The sequence below is a fragment of the Tamandua tetradactyla genome, chromosome 8 (assembly GCF_023851605.1).
Source record: "Tamandua tetradactyla isolate mTamTet1 chromosome 8, mTamTet1.pri, whole genome shotgun sequence".
NCBI lineage: Eukaryota > Metazoa > Chordata > Mammalia > Pilosa > Myrmecophagidae > Tamandua > Tamandua tetradactyla.
Window position 1 is genome coordinate 25,822,332 of NC_135334.1, and position 8,494 is coordinate 25,830,825.

Here is an 8,494-nt window from a genome sequence, read left to right on the forward strand (position 1 = left end):
GAAGACACTATAATAGGGAAAAGAAATATGCTTCGCTCATGCCACTCACTTTCCTGCTTTTCTTTTGGTGGTCTACAGGAGAGGGCCCAAAGTCTCAGCCTGGCATCAAGGCTGCCCAGGACAGGGCCACTACCTTTGGCCTCTGCAGCTCCATTTCTTACAGCAGCCCTTGCTCACTACCATCCTACCATCCCCAAATGTTCCCGCTGCCTCACTCTCCTTGCCTTTGCGCATATAACTGCCTTTGTGAGCCCCTTGAAGGCAGGCACTGGCTGACTTATCTTTAGAGTCCTAGCACAAAGTGCAGTTCTGTGCATATATGCAGTAGGTGTTCAATAAATTTTGTTGACTGGGATGCTGGATGAATGAATGAATAGCAGACTCCTCCAAGAAATTGGCTGCATTTGAACCTCCCCTTCAGCCCTGGCCTTGCTCTGTTGAGCATTTTCTCTGAGTGCATGGGCTGTTTTGAAGGTTCCCAGGTGCCTGTGTGTCAAGGAAATGCAAACAAATCTAAACCCCGGGGAGGGAATGGGCAGGTGTGGATTGAGCCGTCTGTGCTCCAGACCCACCTGCTTCTCCTCAAAGCTCTTCAGACCCTCCTCAATCTTCCTGAACCCACTCAGTCTAAGTGGGTAATGGTGAAGGGAGGATGGAAAGCATAGGGAGGTCCCAGCATGAGATTTCACAGGGGGCTGTGTCATTATGTTAATTTCTCTTTGGAACAAGAGTGAGTGAGTGTATGCATGAATGAATGGGTGCATATGGATAGGGGTGTGTGGGTGTGAGCATGCTCATGTGTAATTAACTATCAAGCCTTATATTTGTGCGGTAGTTTACAATTCATAAAGTGTTTCATGTCCATCATCCCATTAAGTCTCCATGATACTCTGTGGCTTATACAGAATGAGTAGCATCATTTCCATTTTTCTGATGAAGAAAAGAGGCCTGAGGGAGGTGAAATGATGTGCTCAGCACTGCCCTGCAAGGAAGCCCATGGAGGTCTAGAACGATGGCCTCACCTGGTTTTGCTTCCTGTGCTGAGGACCAGCAGCCTCCAGAGACCCTGTCCTTCCTCCTGCAGCCTTGGCAGAGAAAGAGGCGAGGAGGGCAGAGCAGGATTCCCCAGCATCTCCGGACCCAGGATTCCCTCCGACCATCAGCAGGGGTTGTTCTAGTGCACTGGGCTGCTGTTTCAGTTTGTCAAAGCTGCCGGAACTCAATGTACCAGAAGTGGGTTGGCTTTTTCAGTGGGGATTTATTAGCTACAAACATACAGTTTTAAGGCCAAGAAAATGTCAAAATCAAGAGGAGGATCCCTTCTCTGAGGAAAGGCCACTGGCATCTAGGGTTCTCTGTCACATGGGATGCCACATGGCAATGTCTGTTGGTCATTTTACTCTCTGGTTTCAATGGCTCGCTCCAGAATGTCTTCATTTTGGAGACAGTGAGCTTCTGTGGGTCCTCTGTTAGCATCTCCAGGGCATTTCTTTCTGAGGTCTCTCTGGGCTTTTCTGTCTTTTATCTCTCGCAAAGGACTCTGGTGAAGTCTGTGTCGGTGGGTCTTCATGGAAACAACCTAATCAAAAGATCCCACCTACAATGGGCCTGCCCCCACAAGGCTGGCTTAAAAGAACATGGCTTTTTTGGGGTACATGACAGTTTCAAACCAGCACAGCTGCTAAAAGCAATATACCAGAAATGGGTTGGCTTTTACAGTGGAGATTTATTAACTTACAAACTTGCAGTTTTGAGGCTGAAAAAATGTCCTAGCAAGGCATTACCAGGTGATGCTCCCTTCCTAAAGACTGGCTGCCCACAATCCTGGACTTCTCTATCACACAGCAGGGCACATGGCGGCGTCAGCTGGTCTCTCTCTCCCTTCTCTTCAGCTTCTGGCTTCTGTGGCTTTCTCTCTGTGTTTACCCCATTTTAAAGGGTGTCAGTAAGAGGATTAAGACCCACCCTGGGCCATGTCCCAACTGGAGTAACCTAATCAAAATGCCCCCCACCCACAACAGGTTCACACCCACAGGAATGGACCCGCTTTAAGGACATGATTTTCTGGGGTATCTACAGTCTCAAACCACCACAGTGGTGCCTGTTAGAAGTGTATGATAATAGACAAGAGTGTGTGAGTTGGAGTCAGGCGGGCCTGGGTTCTGTCCCTTCTGCTAGCCAGGGGCTTTGGTGTCAATTATTTAACCTTTCTAAGCTTCAATCACCTGATCTCTAAAATGGGATCAATAACACCCAAATCATAGGATTACATGAGAATTAAATGAAATAATACGTGTAATGTGCTCAGGACAGCACCTGGTACATAGTAAACCCTCAATGACAACAATTATTCCAGGTGTTGTAGTCAGGTGGGTGTCCCAGGAGAGGAGTGTTTGTGTCTGGGTCTCACTGGGTCTGATGGAGCCTCAGAGCCCCCAGCTGCTCGTTGGGGTATTTAGAGATGCAGATCAGAGAGTGAGCTTGGATAAACCAGTCCAGGCCATTTGTCTTTGGGGCTTAGTGTCTGGTTTCTGGGCCCTGAGCTGCTTGGGGCTGTAAATACCTGGAGCAGCCTCTGAGAAGGCCGGCCTCCTATCAGCCATGGGGCAGCTAGCGAGGGATGGCAGGGGACGAGATCAGAGTGAATAGAGGAGAGTGACACAGATAGGCTCAAAGTGCAGGACTCAGCCCCGTGGCTGACGTTCAAGGAGAAGGTGGGTGAGCTTAAGTGGGGAGATACCGTCCCCTTCAAGGCTGGAGGATGGACGCCCTCCGCCAACCCTGCTCCCCACCGCCATGTCTACTCTTCCGTCTTTCCCATTCCGACACTTTCTTTTAGCACCTGTGTCACTATCATTCCACTTGTTTGTCTTCATCTCGGATCCTCTGGAAGGGGCAGCGGAAAAAGCAAAGATTTTGAAGCCAGAAAGAGCTCGTTGGGCCCTGCCTTCCCCACTTACTAGTTATATGACCATAGACTAGCCCCTTAGCTTCCCTGGGCCTCTTCCTCCCCATCAGTGAAACAGGGAAGGTGGTCACAGGACTTGACCCTCAAGTTTATCGTGAGGATTGAATGGAATAATGTCCTGAGCCTGGTTCACACAGGGGGCATGATGGATACGAGTTCCCTTCTCCTACTGAGTGGGACCCCATTTCTATCCTCCTCACCAGATATCAGAAAGACCGCCCACCCGTGAAATGCTGCAGGACAGCAGCCCTGTGAACTAAATACTGGCAGGAATGGCAACTCCACAGGGCAGGAGTCTGTGGTGGTAGCAGAGACAAGGCCACTTCAGGATCTGGGGAAACACAAGACAGCAGAAGGAGTAGAATCCAGAGGCATCTGTATCAACTGGGTGGGCCCCTCCTCCTGTCTGTCTTCAATGTCCATCCAAGAGGTCATTCTAGAACACTCCAGAAGCTCCTATTCCCCTCTTCTCTACATTCAATTTGTTATTCTTTCATCAAGTATTTCTTGAGTACTGATTGTGTGTTAGACACTGTTCTAGGTCCTTCACTCCTTTTTCAGTAGTATCACTACCCCTCCCCACCCCATGATATTGCTGTAGGGGAACGCTACATTGATTGAATGCCCACAGCCTGAGCCAGGAATACCATGTCAGGTGGCAGATGATATTATCTCAGTCAACCCTCACCACAACCACAAAGGAGGTATTATCTAGTATCCCCATCTTGCAGACAGGAGTCCTGGAGTTCAGTTCAGCTTAAGAGCCTGGTCCACAATGCACAGCCAGTGAGGGAGGCAGGAGTCAAACCTGATGTCTGTCTGATCGCACAGGTTCGACTCTGCCACTCGCACTGGCTTTTCTCCTGCTGGGACGTCTGCAGGGGCAGCCCCACTCTTTCCCAGCCCAAGCCATCATCCAGGCCACCATCAGAATGACCTCTCTAAAGGTCCAACAACCCAGTAGGTCCATAAGGACCTTCTCATCCCTCCACCCCTGCCTTTCCAGCCCCGTTTGCTGTGCTGCACCCCTGGCTGCCAGCTGTGGCCACAGCTCCCCAAGCAGGCCCTGACTTTTCACACTTCTATGCCCACAGGGGTTTCCTTCCTTCTCTGAATAGCAAAATGAATACCTCATCCTCTGCAAAGCCCCCCTGACAGTGTAGGCAGAATCAATAATTCTATCTTGTTTTTCTTCAGCCCTCACCTCCAATCTCAGTTATTAAAAACCCATCATGTAAATTATTATAATTTGTCTACGTTCCTTTTTTTTGTTTCCACATGGGCAGGCACGGGTAAATGAACCTGGGTGTCTGGCATGGCAGGCGAGAACTCTGCCTGCTGAGCCACCATGGCCCTGTTTACGTTCCTGACTCCTCCCTAGGCTGTAAATTCCTTGAGGCAGGGACTGTGCTTTATTCATCTTTGTATTCCCAGCATCTAACACAGGTAGTGGCTGGCACTCAAAAAATGTTCTAGAAGTGCCTGCTGAGCTGAGTTGAAGTTAGGGCTGGTGGTGAATGCCAAGCTAAGCTGCCTGGGGTGTCCCGTTCCACAATTCCCACCTGTTCTGATTTTGGGGCATGGTTCTTTGGGGATACCCTGCCAACCCATGTTTCCCCAGAAACATCTCCTGTATCTTATTCCTTCAGGAGCTTTTGACTAAGAGCCCAGAGCCACGCCCCAAAGCTCGGCACTGCCATTGCCTCAGTCTGTGGTTGAGGACAAGCTTTCCGGCCCCTCAGGGTCCCTGTTGGCTCTTCCACTGTCCACCCTTCCTGCATCCCAGCACCTTGAAAAGAAGCAGATGGAGAATGTTCGCTGAGCTTCAGGGAATCCATGTGTGCGGGAAGCATCCGTGCGGCTCTGCGAGGTGCAGGAGAGCACCGCGAAAGCCCGCCAGGAGGGGAGAGAGCGTCCCGGCTGCAGGTCTTTGTGCCTCTGGGAAGCTCCAGTCTTCTCTGGGCCTCCAAAGTGGAAAGAATAGCTCTTCCTCATCAGGTCCTGGGCCTGGGGTGGGGTTGAGGATCCTGCATTTGCTGGGCGCTTCTCCGGGGCCAGCCCTGGGCTGACACTTTACAAAGACCATTGTGTGCATCTTCACAAGACCTCTGGAGGGTGCTCATATCTTCGCCCTCCCCTTCCTGATGAAGAAACTGAGCTTCCAAGAGGTTCCTACCTTGCCCATGGTTACCAGAGAGCAGAGAGAATGGGGCAGGATTTGAATTCCTCTCTGGCTAGCAATTAACTATTGAGGAAAGGCCGAAGGCAGAAAAATCTCTTGGCTATCCGAAATGACTTGACTTATACTAGATATTGCTGCCAGGAGGCCTGTCCAGCCCAAATCTGAGCATGGAAGCAGCTCCCAGAAAGTTTACCCCAGCCTTCCCTGAGCTTTGCTGTGTGGCACATCTTCCTAGTTGGATGGCTGTCCATTGAGAGCAGCTCAGTTTTGCTGGGAAACAGTAGAAGACACTCCCTGCCCTGTCCAATGCCTCCTTCTGCTGTTCCACCCCAGGGCTCCTCTCCAGTGACTGCCTGCACCACCCGAGCCTGGGCAGAGGCAGAGGCAAGCGAAAGTAAGTGAGTCACTCTCACACCTTTCCACCCCCGTCATCTGTTTTTGGTCCTGACTGGCACGAGTGGGTAGGAGCTGCGACAGCAACTGGGGAGGTGCCTGGAGCCCCAGGAGCCCAGAAAGGAGCCAGGCAGGGCCAACACCTGAGGAACAGGCCGCCTTGGGAGTGGTGTCTCCCCAGCACTGGACATGCCCGTCTATGTAGTGAGTTTGGATTTTCCTACACACTCTAGTGTACGAGGAATGTCACACTCCTCTAGTTTTCTAAAAGCAAATGAAATCTGATGGTGCGGTCCCATCAGGTTGGCAGGAAATTCCATCCCACTTTTTTCTACCGACCCCCCACCTTGGCCCCCTGGTCGGGCACCAAGTGGAGCACTGAGAAGATCCCTCCGGACGTCCATCCGGACTGGCCCCCACTTGTCACCACTGGCATGATCACTTCCAGGTCTGCAGGGACCCCCGTGAGGCTGGCCGTGTTACTTGGGAATAATGGAGAATCTGCCTGAGGCTCCCCGGATACAAGGAGTCCTGGCTCTGAGGATGGCCGCTTCCCACCCTCCTCCAGCCCTGGGAAATCGCGCTCCCTCTGCTTCTTTCCTAAGCTCCTCCCCCTCTTCCTTCCTTCTTGGGAGAGGCCGGCCTTAGCCATCCAAGGAACCAAGGAAGGGAGTTGTCTTCCTGTGAAGTCTGCTTCAGGAAATGGCTGGCTACCTTCTTCAAAACGAGAGAAAATTACTCTCAGAAGGAGATACAAATTAGCATCTCAAAAAATTATCCCGCCCCTGTGAGTCTCCTCACTAGAGTGTGTTTACTGTCAGATTGGGCGGAGAGGGAGGGGGAAGGCAAGGAACAGGGCTTGAAGGAGAGCAGAGAGTTTTAATAAAACTACCTCCCAGCCCCCTAAGCCACCTGGTGCCAAGGCCCCTCCGAAGGGGAAACGGGCTTGGTACACCTTTCCCTGAGAGCCTGAAGGAGGTTTAAGGAGGCAGTGCATTTGTTTATGGAATTTGAAATGGAGAAAGGGTCCAGGGGAGAAGTGTGAAAAATTAAACTCCGGCTGAAAATACCTCCGGGGGCCGAGCAAAGGTTTCATTCCGTCTGCCTGTCTTGGGGTCGGGGTGTGCACACGGACTTCCCTCTAAGTGCGTATGCTCTGTAATGACCTCTTGGTCATGTCCATTTCCGTGTGTGTGTGTGTGTACGCGGCAGCCTCAACTCGGGTTGGGCTGAGTGCGAAGGGACCAAGGGGCGTGGCCGTGTGCCGCCCCCCCCGCCCCCACCTAGAACGCTCTATGCTAATGACCGAGGCTCTACAATGCGCTTCTCGAGGGCCGCCAGCCCAGATCACATCTCCATTAACACACCCCTGGAGTTCATTGTGATTGGCATCGCTACAATAAACAGTAAATGAGTGAATAATAATTGGCCATCTATTTGAAAGTGTTACTGAGGTTGCCATGGCAATCACACCTTTTATTAAGCTTTATTAAGCCGCAACCGCGGGAGTGAGGCGGCGGGAGCCTGGCGTCCCTGGGCGCCCTGCCGAGGCTCTGACCTGCTCGGTGACCTTTCCGAGGACGCTCTCCAGGGTCCAGGGTCCAGGTTGGGGGCACTGCCTTTATTTTTTAAACCATTCACCTTCTCTATGGCATTTGGGAGATTTCATTTAATAATATCCCACAAAAATGAAAAGATTTCCCTCCTGTCTTTTTCCAACCCCAAACGCTGGATGAATGGGGATGGGGAGTGAGGGCACTGGGGACAGTATTTGATTTTTTTTTTGTCCTGAGATTTTTTTTCCCTTGAAAAATCAAAGTTGAAATTAGAAAAATTCTAGAAAATAAGCTTCATTCCATTTTAGAATGTTGACTAAAATCTTTTAGATAAGGTGCTGTTATCCATCTTTATTATTCCCCTCTCTGCTCACCCTCCAGCAGTGAATTCTCCATCTTTCTATGCAAGGAAAAGATTTTAATGTGAAACTACTTACAGCATCCGATCAGTGTGACTCCTGTCCACCAGAACAAGCAGTGCATGTCACTCGCACAAGAAAAAGTAAGACATTTCTGCTTCCAGGAGCAATACCATATCCACACACACACACACACACACACACACACACACACGCACACGCAGAAAAAAGATTCAGGGACTTCCTGAGAAATATCCACGCACATACAGCCCAACCATATTATACAGTCAAAGCCTCACAGTATCATCACATAGTTGTGTGTTCTTTACCATCATCATTTTTAGAACATTTGCATCACTCCAGAAAAAGAAATAAAAAGATTTTTAAAAAAAAAGAACTCAGACCCCATACCCCTTGCCTCTCCCTCTCACTGACCCACAGTATTTCAATTTACCTAATTTTTACCCTTTATCTCCCCTATTATTTATTTATTTTATCCTTTTTTTTTTGCTCATCTATCCATACCCTGGATAAAAGGAGCATCAGACATAGGTTTTCATGATCACACAGTCACATTGTAAAAGCTATATAGTTATACAATCATCTTCAAGAATCAAGGCTACTAGAACACAGTTCAACAGTTTCAGGTACTTCCTTCCAGCCACTCCAATACACCATAAACTAAAAAGGAATATCTGTGTAATGTATAAGAATAACCTCCAGGATAACCTCTCAACTTTGTTTGAAATTGTTCAGCCAATGAGATTTTTTATTGTCTTATTTCTCTCTTTCCCCTTTTGGTCAAGAAGGTTTCCTCATTCCCATGATGCTAGGTCCTGGCTCATTCCCAGGAGTCAGGCCCCACATTGCCAGGGAGATTTATACCCCTGGGAGTCATGTCCCATGTAGCGGGAAAAGGGCAGTGAGGTCGCCTACTGAGTTTGCTTAGAGAGAGAGACCACATCTGAGCAACAAAAGAGGTTCTCTGGAGGTGACTCTTAGGCATAATTGTAAGTAGACTTACCTTCTCCTTGGC

The 8,494-nt window shown here is 49.7% G+C and overlaps 1 long non-coding RNA gene across 1 annotated transcript; it reads right to left on the reverse strand.

The window, feature by feature from the left end:
• Window positions 1-1,714: 1,714 nt before the first annotated feature.
• Window positions 1,715-5,293, reverse strand: LOC143643300 (uncharacterized). Its single transcript, XR_013156200.1, has 3 exons — window positions 4,758-5,293; window positions 3,192-3,299; window positions 1,715-1,916 (listed from the first exon to the last, which is right to left on the reverse strand). It is a non-coding gene; the product is annotated as an uncharacterized LOC143643300 (long non-coding RNA).
• Window positions 5,294-8,494: the final 3,201 nt, after the last annotated feature.